General features: G+C 43.5%; 1 protein-coding gene across 8 annotated transcripts in view; it reads left to right on the forward strand.

Moving 5' to 3' along the window:
* Window positions 1-645: 645 nt before the first annotated feature.
* Aopep (aminopeptidase O (putative)) overlaps window positions 646-14,423 on the forward strand; it is a 322,390-nt gene continuing 308,612 nt past the window's right edge. For 4 of the 8 annotated variants that reach the window (XM_031358308.1, XM_031358307.1, XM_031358311.1 and 1 more), the window contains exon 1: window positions 658-801. The gene's annotated coding sequence lies outside the window, so the exon portion shown is untranslated. Of the gene's footprint in view, window positions 802-14,423 lie in introns of all 8 variants that reach the window. The other 4 variants (XM_031358309.1, XM_031358312.1, XM_031358313.1 and 1 more) reach the window with 3 other exon arrangements.

Here is a 14,423-nt window from a genome sequence, read left to right on the forward strand (position 1 = left end):
GGCTGCTGTTGCAGAGGAAGGACCTGGATTTGGTGTACAGCACTCGCGGGGTAGCTCACAACTATCTGACACCCTCTTATGGCCCCCACAGGCACCTGTGCATTCGTGTACCTAAACGTACAGCCAGATCCACACACTTACACACCACCACACATACTAAATGAACTCTTTTAAAAGAGAATTATCTGTTGAATTATTCAGAACTCAATTTCTCAAGCAAAGATTGTCCCCATTTCTGTAGCCGCAGATACTGTAATTGTCTGCCTGGCGCATAGTAAGATCTTATTTAAGGCACTGTGCTGGGATGAATATGTAAAGTCTAATCGCAGGCTTCAGAAATGTGGACTGAAGAATAAACAGCGCACTCCTTTACCGTAGCACTCAGGAAGCAGAGGCAGACAGATCTCTGAGTTCGAGGCCAGTCTGGACTACACAGTAGGTTCCAGACCACCCAGAACTACACAGAGAGACCCAGACTCAAAAGCAAAAAGCACACATTTGTATTTCAATGAGGCGTGAGCTTAGTTTACCCATCTGGAGTCTTGATTCCAAGTCCACTAGCGGCCCTGCGCCTGCGCAGTAGCGGTCGAAGAACAGGCGGGGAGGGGGGTGGCGAGGGGGTGAGCGGCCGGCCCTGGCGCGTGTTGATGACGCAATCGGTGTTTGCCCGGTAGCCCGTGGTAACCCGGACTCTGCGGAAGTGTAGCAGCAGCACCGCAGCTGAGATAGGTAACCTGCAACTAGGCTGTCAAGCAGCCGCTCCGGGTTGTGCGGACCCACGACCTCTGATGGGGCGAGCAGGTAGGATCCGATCCCACTTGCCCTGGGGTGAGCCAGAGGAATCCTGTTCGCCTCTTGTGAAGTGAGGCGGTGGGATCCTGTCCGACTTGCCTGGGACGAGCCCTTGGGATGCTGTCACGTAAACTGGAACCGCATCATTAGCGCTCAGCACTTGCAGCGACAGTTACTGCAAAGGTGGCGCTCAGGGTAGACGGACACCACACTGTCCAGCGGTGCTTAGAGCTGTTTTACAAGGTGACAACCGGGCTCATGTTGATGCTGAATTCGATTCTGATCCCTCGTGCTTTTGTTTTGTTTCCACGTGCAAATAGCGCTTTCATTTCAGAGGGTGTATTGTGCTCCGTGTGATTTTGAGAAGGCTGCCAGTGATTTCCTAGTTGGTAAAGATTAAGTTGTCCAGTATTGGGAGCTATAGAGAATAATATTGTTTACTGTCGACTGTCTTTTAGACTCTAGGGACTGTGCCCAGCACTTACATTTCATTGTCTCCTTAGTTCATGCAGTGTTGTTGCAAGTTATGAATTATTATGTTTGCTTTACAGAGAAAATAGCTGAGGCTCAGCTCTAGGAAACTGACTAGGTGAAAATTACCAGTAACCTAAAGCAAAGGGCAAGATTTAAGTGCAAGGTTATGTATGTTTCAAGGGCTCTCTCTCTCTCTCTCTCTCTCTCTCTCTCTCTCTCTCTCTCTCTCTCTCTCTCCCCCTCTTCCTTTTTAAAAATAACCACCATTAGTGGTCAAATTCTAGGCTTTTTACATTAGTCATATGTGATTCCATAAGTTTATTCACCCATCTGACGATATGAATTGTGTGTGTGCATATGTATGTACACACACATGCAAGTGTGCAATATGTGTACGCATGTGGAGACAAGGGATAACATCAACTGTGGTTTCTTAGATGGTGGCCACCGTGTTTGTTTGTTTGTTTGTTTGTTTTTGAGACAGCTTCTCTCACTGGCTTAGAGCTTGTCACATAGATTGGGCCAGTCAGCAACTCCTGGAAGTGCCTGCCTCTACCTCCCCAGCACTAGAATCACAGATCTGGGTGAAACTTTCTACTCAGGTTCTGGGGACTGAACTTGGGCCCTGGTGCTTACACAGCAGGTGCTTTTTAGACTCAGCTGCCTCTTTTTTTTTTTTTTTTTTAAGATTTTATTTAAAGATTTTATGTATATGAGTACACCACTGCTCTCTTCGGACACACCAGAAGAGGGCACCGGATCCCATTACAGATAGTTGTGAGCCACCATGTGGTTGCTGGGAATTGAACTCAGGGCCGCTAGAAGAGCAGTCAGTGCTCTGGGCTGAGCCTCTCTCCAGCCCACTGAGCTGCCTCTTAAGCCCCTGTTTTGATACTTTGTAACTACGTTGTAAATTCTCATCTTCTTGAAGTTAAGACATCTGGAAATACATCTTCCTACACACACACACACACACACACACACACACACACACACGCACACGCACACGCACACGCACACGCACACACGCACGCGATCACAGAGAGAGAGACAGAGAGAGAGAGACACACACACAGAGAGAGACACAGAGAGACAGAGACAGAGAGACAGAGAAGAGTGAAAGCACTCTTATCTTTAATTGTGACATACATGGGAAATGATGTTGCTTTGTAAATACCTTCTATTCAGAGATCCAAGAAATGAGTCATTTTACATTTGGCACTTTTTTTTCTCTAGTAATGTAAATATCAGTAAATAATTTAAAGGCATCAAGCGGTGTTCTTGCATTCCTACTTCTCATATGCAGTCACAAACATCATTTGTCCTGTGTTGAAATGTGATGGCTTCCTTAGAATCTTTGTTGTCTTTGGCTCTCCAGGTGCTTTGCATTTGAGTTTGTGGAGCTCCTTGTGGATCATTTTTCATTGTCACCAGTGGACAGTCAGGCACAATAACGAAACTGCAGATGGCACCAATAGACATCTAGATTTTACACTGTGGCTCTTTTGCTTAGTAGGTACCTTGAATCCCAGGCGAAGTGTCTGACCCCCTCTACACTTCAGTTTTCTTGTGTGTCAGGTGGGGACAATAGGATTGCATAGATGGGTGTTATGGAGACATAATGAGTTCCCATGAAGAGGAGCTTAGAGCAGTGCCAGATTCCCTACAAGGACCAGCAAGCGTGCGTGTGCTGCTGGATGTACTGAAGGAAGAGAACAACTTGTAGGAGTAAGTGCTCTCCTTCCACCATGCGGGTTCGAGAGATTGGATTCAGGCCACAACTTGGTGGTTAGTACCTTTACCTGATGAGCCATCCTACCAGCCTAAAATGTTGTACTTCTGTGTGTCACAGTAATGGACTTTTGAATTTCCTCTTAATCTTAAGGTTATTTCAGTGTTGTCTGGTGGAGACACTGCAGAAGTGTGTGAGTCATTATGGGCATGTAAGGATCAGCATCTCCTTCGAAAGCTGCCATTACATACCACTCATACACATAGCCCCCAGAGTAGTTTTCTTTCTCTCTTTTTAAGAGACTAAAAATTGTTTTAACCCTGAAAATGAAACCCAAGCATGGTGGCAAACACTTTATAATCCTTGCATTCAAAAGTCTGAGGCAGGAACATTGCTAATTTTGGGCTACATAGCAGGTTTCTGTCTAAAATAAAGGTGACATAATCCCCTTATGAAAGTGTTAAGCTGTACCCTCTCCCATGCATGCTGGATATTTTAGACCAAGGCCAGCTACAAGTTAATGTTGATTCCTGTGGTTCCCTACTTAGAAAGTTGAGAATGAGTTAAGACTCATGCTTACATTACAACTTGCTTTGAAGATGTATTCTGTGGATTTTAAATGCTTATTTTTTTTATTTTATGTATGTGATCTAGAAAATACACTGGCTAAAAATGATTACCAGGCACATTCACGAAAGTATGTGAATCTGCAGTGTTATCTCCAGAACTTTATCATCCCCAAAAGAAATGCTGCACTCACTGAATGGTAGCTTCCCACCTACCCCTCTCTCCCTCACTGCAGGTGTCCTCGGTTCTGGCTCTGCTATGTCTGCTAACTCCAGAGATCTCATGTTGACGAAATCCTGCCATATCTGCCCACCTGTGACTGCTATACTTCACTCAGAATGTTCTCAGAGCTTAATCATGCGGCAGCTTATATCAGAACCCCATCCCTTTTAAGTGACTAATACTATTTAGCTGTATGAGTAGACCAGGCACTGTACTTTTGGGGAGTGTTGAGATTGTCATGAGCCTACTTCTTAGTGATTGTTTGTGAGCTGGCAGACGGTGTGGAGAGAGATGCCAACTGAAGTGATGCTGTTTTGCACTCTGGACATGGTCTGGTGGACAGCGTTAAGCTGGAGTCGAAGTACAGATTGTAGTGTGATATAGAGTATAAAAATAGTAAAGAAAATGCCAGTGATGATGACATCACCTGCTGTTTTGTTATGCAACATTCACACATGGTTCTAGGCATTTTGCCCATGAAATAAGAACTTTTTTAGTTTCTACTTTATACATGAAGAATTTTGTAGCATAGGCAAATTGAGTGGATTATTAAAATTACAAAATTAAAATTAATTAAAATTAAATTACTTAAAATTAGGTGGCAAAGTTGGGTTTGAAGTTGGGCTCTCTGGCTCCAAAGCTCATTTACCCCTAGATTTGGTCAATACTGACTTTGTAACAGAATTGCTATGCTTCTTGCCTGCCTTCTCCTTTTCAATGGACATAACTTCTGAGTTCACTGGACAACACAAGAACCAATCCACACTCCGAATGGACACCCAGGGCCCGGTTTGCATGGGCCAATCACATGCACAGGGAATTCAGACTACATTGCCACAACTGAGTTCTTAATTCTTTCAAAGCCTATGTTTGAACACTGTTTAGTTCCCACACTCAGAGCCCTGTGGAAGGGAACTTTTTGTTCTTAGCCTTGATGAGCATCAAAATGGGTTCTGCCACACTCATTTTACTGCTAATTTGTTACTCTATGATTCTTGAAGAAATTGTTGTGAAGTAGCATTTATGTATGTATTATCAGCTCCACTGTAATTTCTCTTGGCTTTTTGTTTGCTTATACTTTATTTCTTTGACATTTGCAATTGAAGGTCTAGTTTTAGAAAGCAATGGAAATTAAGATGTGTTTACTCTGTTTTGGCATGAAAGGCAAATCAGTTTTTTTTTTTTTTTTTGGTTATCAGTAATATCAGGCCTATGTCACAGTATCCTGTACATTTGGAGGTCTGAGCTGTCTGTTATATCTGGTAGGTAGAGATTCTGTTACCCTTTATTAAACATTTGAGAATCTCAAGACCAAGTTGCTCAGTTATCTGCCTATATTCACAGAGTTAGAAGAATTCATTCTGTAAAAAGTTATTCCAGCATGCTATGTTCTGGTGAGCCATCCCATAAGAGGAACCTCCAAGTCATTTACTCACATGTAGTTATCATTTTTCCTGCAGTGATGTGTGACCTGTATTGGATTGCAGAGAGAAGGAACTGGTATGACGGGCCTCAGAGATAAATGGATTAAAAGTGGCATGACTTTGACATTGGCCTTGGGTGTGAGTGAGGAATCTGGGCTGATTTCAGAGTTCTACCTCAAGCAACAAGGTAGACACTGCTGGCATCTACTAGGAAAACATGGGACCAGGGACATCGGCTTGAAGCTTTAGAGCAGGGAATCACCATGTCCAGTGAGAAAAATTTGAAGCCAGGGCTATAGGACACAGAGGTCACAGTTCATGTAAGTGGGGGAAGAAAAGGCCAGAGGGAGAAAGATAGAGGGGAGAATGTAATCACAGATACTAAAAGAGGAGAGGCACTTGAGGGGAGGGAGCTTGGTCAGTGCCTTAATTCTTCAAGATTAAAAGACAAGAAGACCCCCTGAATTTGTTCATGAGGAAGTAATTTGCCTCTGTTGTGGGACTTCAGTGGTCTAGTAAGATGTGAACAGATTAGTGGGCACAAAGGGGTTGAGTAATGGACTAAAGAGAATAGTCAAGAGAGAAGTGTGGGATAGAGTCTTTTGTTCATTTGTGGGGTTTGGTCAAAAGATTGTAGCAGTCTCATCTCAGATTAAAAAAAAAAAGATTCTGGGAAAAGGGAGGAAGCTGAGGTGGAGGATTCTGGGGTCTTAAATGAATGATAACCCAAGAATCCAGAGGTCCAAACAAGATTCTGTCCAAAGCAGAAACCACAGTCAGGCTGTGCCCAGGTGCAAAGGACACTTCTGTCCTGAGAAGAGAAAGGGAAGAGATGGAGATGAGCTCCTGTGGGCTCAGGGGTAGAGTCCTTGTTGGGCTGGTGGGAAGCCCCGGATTCAAGTCTTAACACCAAGGTTGGGGGAGAGGACTGGGGAGGAGAGAGAATGGGCAGAAGCTCTTGCCTTATTGTAGCAAAAGGTTTTAAGAGATGTGTATTGCAGGGTGTTTAGCAGTAGTACCCCTGGCTTCTGCTGTCTAGGTGCCAGGAACAGCCCTTTGACTAATCAATGCTCAGTGATGTCTTTGGATATTACCAAGTGTTAAAGGACTGTCACCATGCCAAATTGCATAAGTTCAGCTGTGCCAACTTTCATCTGTGCCCACTTATATAAGGTCATCACAGCTGGGCCTGATGACTTTTGACTTTCCTTTGTAGAAAAGGAGGCAGGGAGGGTCACAGGACTCTCATCTGAGCATCTGGCCATTCCTCTGAGCTGGCTGAATGCAACTGTGCCTTAATTCTACAAGGCCTTGAGGAGGGGCTAGAGGAGCTAGACGAGGGGAGGAATTCCATCCATGCAGCCACATGCTTATATTCACAGAGTTATGAGCGAGCGAGCGTGCATGCTTTGGGGCTATCAATGCTCCTGCCTATAATTCCTCATCCGTTGTTCTGTAAGTGTGGGGGCTTGAATAGATTTGAGCCCCCTAGACTCATGTGTTTGATTGCTTGGCCCACAAGGAGTGATACTATTAGGAGGGGTGGCCTTGTTGGAGGGGGTGTGTGACTGTGGGGGTGAGCTTTGAAGTCTCCTAGACTTTAAGCTTTGCCCAGTATGGCTTTGTCCAGTTCCAGGCTGCCCTTGGATCCAGATGCAGAACTCTTGGCTCCTCTGGCACTATGTCCATCTGCATGCTGCCATGATGATAATGAACTAAACCTCTAAAAGTATAAGACAGCCCCAATTAAATGTTTGTCTTAAGAGTTGCCTTGGTCATGGTGTCTCTTCACAGCAATGAAATCCTAACTAAGACAATAAGTAACCCCAAAACACTCATTGGTTCCCAGAGTGAACTTCAGTGGAATTGTACCTAGTTTCTTGCTGGGACTCTCTCTGTGTGTGTGTGTGTGTGTGTTGGGAGGGTGTTTAAGTTTCCTCCAAGGAAAGAATTTTAGCAACACCAAACATCTTTTGAAAGACAAAGTCACTCCTAGTTAGAAGCCACTGCCTTAGTTACAGGGAGTAAATGGATTGGACACAGTGGAATATCTAAAAGACTAGTGTAGCCTGCCTTTGGATCCCTTTACCCTAGCTGGGCTGTCTTGTCTGGCCTCAGTGAGAGAGGAAAGCCCTTAGTCCTGAATGAGACTTGATGTGCCTGGGTGGTACAGGGGGGAAGGGTGCTCCCCTTCTCTGAGAGGAAGAAGGAGGGTGGGAGGGTGGGATTTGGGGGAGGGGAGCTGCAATTGGGATGTAAAGTGAATAAATAAATAATGTAATGAAAAAATTTATTCAGCCAGGCAGTGGTGGCACACACTTTTAATCCCAGCACTTGGGAGGCAGAGGCAGGCGGATTTCTGAGTTTGAAGCCAGCCTGGTCTACAGAGTGAGTTCCAGGACAGTCAGGACTACATGGGGAAACCCTGTCTGGAAAATAAATTTTTTATTCAATTGAACATGTGTGTGTGTGTGTGTGTGTGTGTGTGTGTGTGTGTGAGAGAGAGAGAGAGAGAGAGAGAGAGAGAGAGAGAGAGAGAGAGACTGGTGTATCCCTGTAGTGAGCATGCTGGCGGGGAGGAGACTGGGAGAGTCTATTCTGCAGATTGCTGAAGTGCTTCACAGCTGAACTGTTCACACAATGTTCCAGGCATGGACTGTTGCTCTTAATGCCTATTTATATGTGTAAGTGGATTAGTATCAGCAGTCATCATGCACTCCTTTGGGAGAAAAGAACAGAAGCCAGAGCCTTCAGTCTGTTTAGCACTTCTGTTTCCTGGGATAGTGACCATGTCTCAGTGTGCCTTCCATTAGTTTTTTGAGTAGTTCTGTTGAAAAGTTCTGTTTATTAATGTCTTGATTTAATGCAATAACCATACATGACATTTGTGCTTTGGCACAAACCTAGATACACCTTAGAAGAGAAGCCTCAACTGGGGAATTACTTCAGGGAGATTACCCATTACAGAAATCTGTGGGGCATTTTTTAAATTTTATTTATTTATTTACATCACAAATGCTGTTCCCCCTTCAAGTCCCTCCCTCAAACTCTTCCCTTCTCCTCTGAGAAGGTGGAGCCCAATCTGAGCATCCTCCCACCCTGGCACATCAAGTCTCAGCCAGATTAGGCACATCCTCTCCCACTGAGCCCAGACAGGGCAGCCATGAAAATTGAGCTGCCTGTCTGCTACATATATGCTGGGGGCGGGGGGTCGTTCCAGCCCGTGTATGTTCTTTGGTTGGTGGCTCAGACTCTGAGAGCTCCTACCAGTCCAGGTTTGTTGACTCTGTTGATCCTCCTGCGGGGTTTCCATTCTTCTTCCAACTCTTCCATAAGAGTCCCCAGTTCATCTGATGTTTGGCTGTGGGTATCTGCATCTGTTCCAGTTCACTGCTGGGTAGAGCCTCTCAGAATTATGCTAGGCTCCTCTCTGCAAGCAGAACAGAATATCATTAATAATGTCAGAGATTGGTGTTTGCCCATGGGATGGGTTTGGAGTTAGTCTGGGAATTGGTTGGCCATTCCTTCAGTTTCTGCTCCATCCCTGCATTTCTTTTAGACAGGACAAATTTTGGATCAAAAGTTATGTGGGTGGGTTGGTGTCCCTATTCTTCTATTGGGGTCCTGCCTGCATACAGGTGGTAGCCTCTTCAGGTTCCCCACTGGTCATCTGCATTAACTTCTGGGAATCTTCCCTATCCCAGGATTCTGGGACTTCCTAGAGATTCTCCCCTCCCCATCCCTAACCTCACCCCCAACAGCTGCAGATTTCCATTCATTCTCCTGGCCCTCTGGGCCTCTCTCCTGTCTCTCTCTGCACCTGATCCTGCCTCCCCATCCTCCCCTTTTCCATCCAGTTCCCTCCCTCCCCTGCCTCCCCCTGCCTCCTATGACTATTTTATTTCCCCCTCTAAATGTGAATCAAACATCCTTGCCTGGGCCTTCCTTCTTGTTTAACTTCTTTGGGTCTGTGGGTATGTCATGGGTACTCTGTACTTTTTTGGCTAATATCCACTTATTAGTGAGTACATACCATGTAATGCATGTCGTTTTGGGTCTGAGTTACCTCACTCAGGATGATATTTTCTAGTTCCATCCATTTACCTGCAAAATTCATAAAGTCCTTGTGTATAATAGCTGAATAGTACTCCATTATGTAAACGAACCACACTTTTTGTATTCATTCTTTGGTTGGGGGACATCTGGGCTGTTTCCAGTTTCTGGATATTATGAACATAGGTGCAATGAACATAGTGGAGCATGTGTCCTTATGATGTGGTAGAGCATCTTTTAGGTATAAGCCCAGGAGCAGTATAGCTGGGTCTTCATGTAGAAATATTTTCAATTTTCTGAAAAACTGTCAGATTGATTTCCAGAGTGATCCTACCAGCAATGGAGGAGTGTTCCCCTTTCTCCACATCCTTGCCAACATGTGCTGTTGCTTGAGGTTTTGATCTTAGCCATTCTGGTTGATGTAAGGTGGACTCTCAGGGTAGTTTTGATTTGCATTTCCCTGAAGACTAAGGATATTGAGCATTTCAAGTGCTTCTTGGCCATTCGACATTCCTCTGTTGAGAATTCTCTGTTTAGCTCTGTACCCCAATTTTTAATTGGATTACTTGGTTTGTTGGAGTCTAACTTCATGAGTTCTTTATATATTTTGAATATTAGCCCTCAGTTGGATGTACAGTTAGTGAGGATCTTTTCCTAATCTGTAGGCTGGTGTTTTGGCCTATTGATAGTGTCCTTTGCCTTGCAGAAGGTTTTTAGTTTCATGAGGTCCCATTTATCAATTGTTGATCTTAGAGCCTGAGCCATTGGTGTTCTTTTCAGGAAATTGTCTCCTATACTAAAGTGTTCAAGGCCATTCCCCACTTTTCCTTCTATGAGATTTAGTGTATCTGATTTTATGTTAAGGTCATTGATCTACTTGGACTTAAGTTTTGTGTAGGGTGATAAATATGGATCTATTTGCTTTCTTTTACATGCAGCCATCCAGTTAGACCAGCACCATTTGTTGAAGGTGCATTCTTTTTTCCATTATATGGTTTTGTCGTCTTTGTCAAAAATCGAGTGTCCATAGGTATGTGGGTTTATTTTTGGGCTTTCAGATCTATTACATTGATCAACCTTGTCTGTGTCTGTACCAATACCATGAAGTTTTTATCACTGTTGCTCTGTGGTACAGCTTGTGGTGATTCCTCCAGAGGTTTTTGTTTTTTGTTTTTTGTTTTTTGTTTTTTTTTATTGTTCAGGATTGTTTTGGCTATCCTGGGTCTTTTGTTTTTTGTTTTGTTTTGTTTTGTTTTGTTTTTTCATATGAAGTTGAGAATTACTCTTTCAAGTTCTGTAAAAAAAAAAAAGTGTTGTAATTTTGATGGGATTGCATTGAATCTGTAAATTGCTTTTGGTAAGATGGCCATTTTCACTATGTTAATCCTACTGATCCATGAGCCTGGGAGATCTTCATATCTTCTGATAGCTTCTTGAGGGACGTGAAGTTTTTGTCGTACTAATCTTTTACTTTCTTGGCTAGAGTTATACCAAGATATTTTATATTGTTTGTGGCTATTGTGAAAGGTGTTGTTTCCTTAATTTCTTTCTCTGCCCATTTATCATTTGTGTAAAGGAGGGCTGCTGGCTTCTTTGAGTTAATTTTATATCTAGCCTCTTTGCCGAAGCCGTTTATCAGCTGTGGGTGTTCTCTGATAGAATTTCTGGGGTCACTTATGTATACTATCACATCATCCATGAGTAGTGATACCTTGACCTCTTATTTGCCAAATTGTATTCCCTTGATCTCCTTTAGTTGTCTTATTACTCTGGCTAGAACTACATTGAATAGATACAATTGAAGTGCTACATTGAATAGATAGGGAGGGAGTCGGTAGTCTTGTCTTGTCCCTAATTTTAGTGGAACTGCTTCAAGTTTCTCTCCATTTAATTTGATGTCGGCTATTGACTTGCTGTAGATTGCTTTTATTATGTTTAGGTATATGCCTTGAATCCCTGATATCTTCAAGACTTTTAGCTTAAAGGGGTCTTACATTTTGTTAAAGGCTTTTTCAGCACCTAATGAAATCATCGTGCGACTTTTGTCAGTGGTGGTGCATGGCTTTAATCCCAGCACTCAAGAGTCAGAGGCAATTGGGTCTCTGTGAGTTCAAGGCCAGTCTGGTCTGCAGAGGGACATTTTTTTAATGAATGATGTAGCCCTTTGTGGGAGGTAACATCCCTGGTCCTGAGCTGTATAAGAAAGAAGGCTGAGAAAGCCAGTGAGCATTTTCTATGGTCTCTTCTGTAGTTCTGCCTGGACCTCCTGCCTTGACTCCTTAGTGATTGTGACACAGAGTATAAGCTAAATAACTCATTTCTTTCCCTTCTCAAATAGATTTTGGTTGCATCATTTATCACAGTGGCCAAGGAGCTAACCAAGAGAAGGGTTACCCAGTGTTTCTTGGAACAGCCACTTCCCTGAATGTGCCTAGACATTCATGAGATTATCTGGCTTGTTTTTATAATAACTTTTGGGTACTTCTTTTTCTCTCAGTGTCTTCTTGGTCTGACTTTGTGCACCTTTGGCCCAAATGCATAGTTTTCCAGAAAGTTGTCACTGTGATAGAGAGTTTAGACTTTAGAGCCTATCTATTGCACTTGGATATCTGATTATGAAGTAAGAGAAATGTCAACAGATCCCAGCTTTTAAACTTCTTGAAGCATTCTGTTTCTCCCTTTGTCTACCATTCGCTGTCTTTCCTGCTTACTGTTTCATTTTTATTCTCACGGGCCATTGTGTGTCTATGTATTGCTGATTGAAAACTAATGACAGTGGACTCTAAAGGTTGTGATGGTGGTGGTGGCAAAGGTGGTGTGTGTGTGTGTGTTTCCAGTGTGTACCACAGTATGCCAGTGTGGGCACCAGGCATGTTCAGAGGTCACAGGGCAGTGTGGGCACCAGGCATGTTCAGAGGTCACAGGGCAGTGTGGGCACCAGGCCTGTTCAGAGGTCACAGGGCAGCTTTTGAGAGTTGGTTCTGTCCTTCCCCCATGGATCCCAGGGATCAAACTCAGATCACCAAGTTTCCAAGCATTTTCCTACCTTCACTGGCCCCTCATTTTGCCTTTTGATGGTCTTCCCTATATGGGTTAAGTCCACACTTCTTTTTCAAAGCATCTACAATTTTTTTTATTAATTGGCTGGGTTGAGTGCCATCACACGTGGGAAAGTTAGAGGACACCTTCATGAGGGTGTGCGAGTGCCGTCACATGTGGGAACAGTTGGAGGACACCTTCATTAAGCTTATTCTTTCCTTCCATTTTTACTGTGACTCTGGGGATCAGTCATGTCCACACTTCAGTGGCAAGCACCTTTACCTGTTGGGTATCTCATTATTCCTTCATCTTGTTTTAAAATCACATTTCAGTTAGTTCAGTTAGTAATTTTCATCTACAAAGTATGGAGATTAACTCAACACCTCTTTCAGAAAACATTTAAAAGCAAAAATACCCCCCAAACTGTGTTTTATGAAGACTTGCTGATGCAAGCTTTGCCATTATGTCATTAGGGTTACCATAGCAAAACACAGTTTGACTGGATTCCAACTCAGATCTCCACACTGTGCAATAAGATCCTAGCTGATTTTGTTGTTGACACAGGGTCCCTTATTGCTCAAGCTAACCCGAAACTCACTAGATAGCACAGAATGGTCTTGAACTTCATAACCTACTATCTCCACCTCCAGAGCTCTGGGAGTAGATGTGTCACCATGCTGGGTTTCTTAGGTAGTAGGGCTGGAACCCAAGACTGCGCATGCCAGGCAAGCGCTCTACCAGTTGAGCTACATGGCCAGCCTTCTGCTGGTGATTGACAATGATATTTTATGACTTTATTGCCACACTCATATATGAAGATTTCTATGAAAAGGGTGAGTTTCTTCCTTCACTAGGGAAGCTATTCTATACAGTAATGACTTATTCTGATGGTCAGGGTGTAGCCTTTCAAAAGAGGTATGTTCTTTGGTAGGCCACAAAAATGAACATTTGCACTGAGTACAGAACACAGATCCCCAACTATGACTGGCACTTATACTTGGAAGAGCAACATCCAATCCCGTCCTCATGACTGCTGATGCGGAGCCGTCTGTGTGCTGGTTCCAGCCATGTTTTGTGTTGGCCAAATCTAACATTCTCAGTTGATCACATTAGAGCAGATGGATTCATGAGTGCTTTGTCTGTTGTTGCTGACACATTGTGTGTGCGTATGTGTGTGTGTGTGTGTGTGTGTGTTGGAATTTGTTATTATCTTTTCGAATACAAATGATGTTCCAGGCTATGGATGTACCATGGTAATGGTTATGTTGCTTTTAGTCATTTCTTGCAGTGGTTTCAGAAGTAATTTATACATATAATTTATACATATAAGCATTACAATGTTTAAGCAACTTAAGGCCAGCACCACTGTGAGTCCCCCTGTGTCGGTGTGCCTCTCTGATCGCCAGTTACGCTTTTCTGTACTCGCAGTGCCTTAGTCCATAGGTGGAATCTGAGAGGGAAATGAGCCATTTAAGCTTACATTAAAAATGTCCTAACTGGGATGATGAGATGGCTCAGCAGGTTAAATGCTGGTGACCTGAGTTCAGTCTCCATGGTCCACAAGCTGTCTTTTAATCCACAGACACAAATAAATGTCCTAATTTTAACATGGATCCTTCCAGTTACATGTTTAAATTTAAAAGATGATCAAGGAGTTGGAGAGACGGTGCTGCAATTAAGAACATTGCTGTTTTTCCAGAGGACCTGCTTTCATCATCCAGCACCTGCATCATAGCTCACAACCATCTGTAACTCCAGTTGCAGGGCATCCAGTGCCCTCTTCTGGCTTCTATGGCCTCTAGGTATGCATACAGGCAAAATCTCCATGCACATTTTTAAAATTTGATTGAGATCTTACATAAATAAACTATAATAGATTTCTGATGTTAGAGGTGTTTTGAAGAAGCTGGTAAAGAAAGGGCTGGGGATGTAGTTCAAGGGTAGAATTCTTGTGTGATCCAGCATACAGGAAAAACAAAACAAAACAAAAAACAAACAAACAAAAAAACCACTGACCAGATATTCATATCTTGCGATGAGTGAAAAAGTCCTTTCCTAGCCGGGCGGTGGTGGCGCACGCCTTTAATCCCAGCACTTGGGAGGCAGAGGCAGGCGGATCT

Source organism: Mastomys coucha, unplaced genomic scaffold (genome assembly GCF_008632895.1).
Source record: "Mastomys coucha isolate ucsf_1 unplaced genomic scaffold, UCSF_Mcou_1 pScaffold7, whole genome shotgun sequence".
Classification (NCBI taxonomy): domain Eukaryota; kingdom Metazoa; phylum Chordata; class Mammalia; order Rodentia; family Muridae; genus Mastomys; species Mastomys coucha.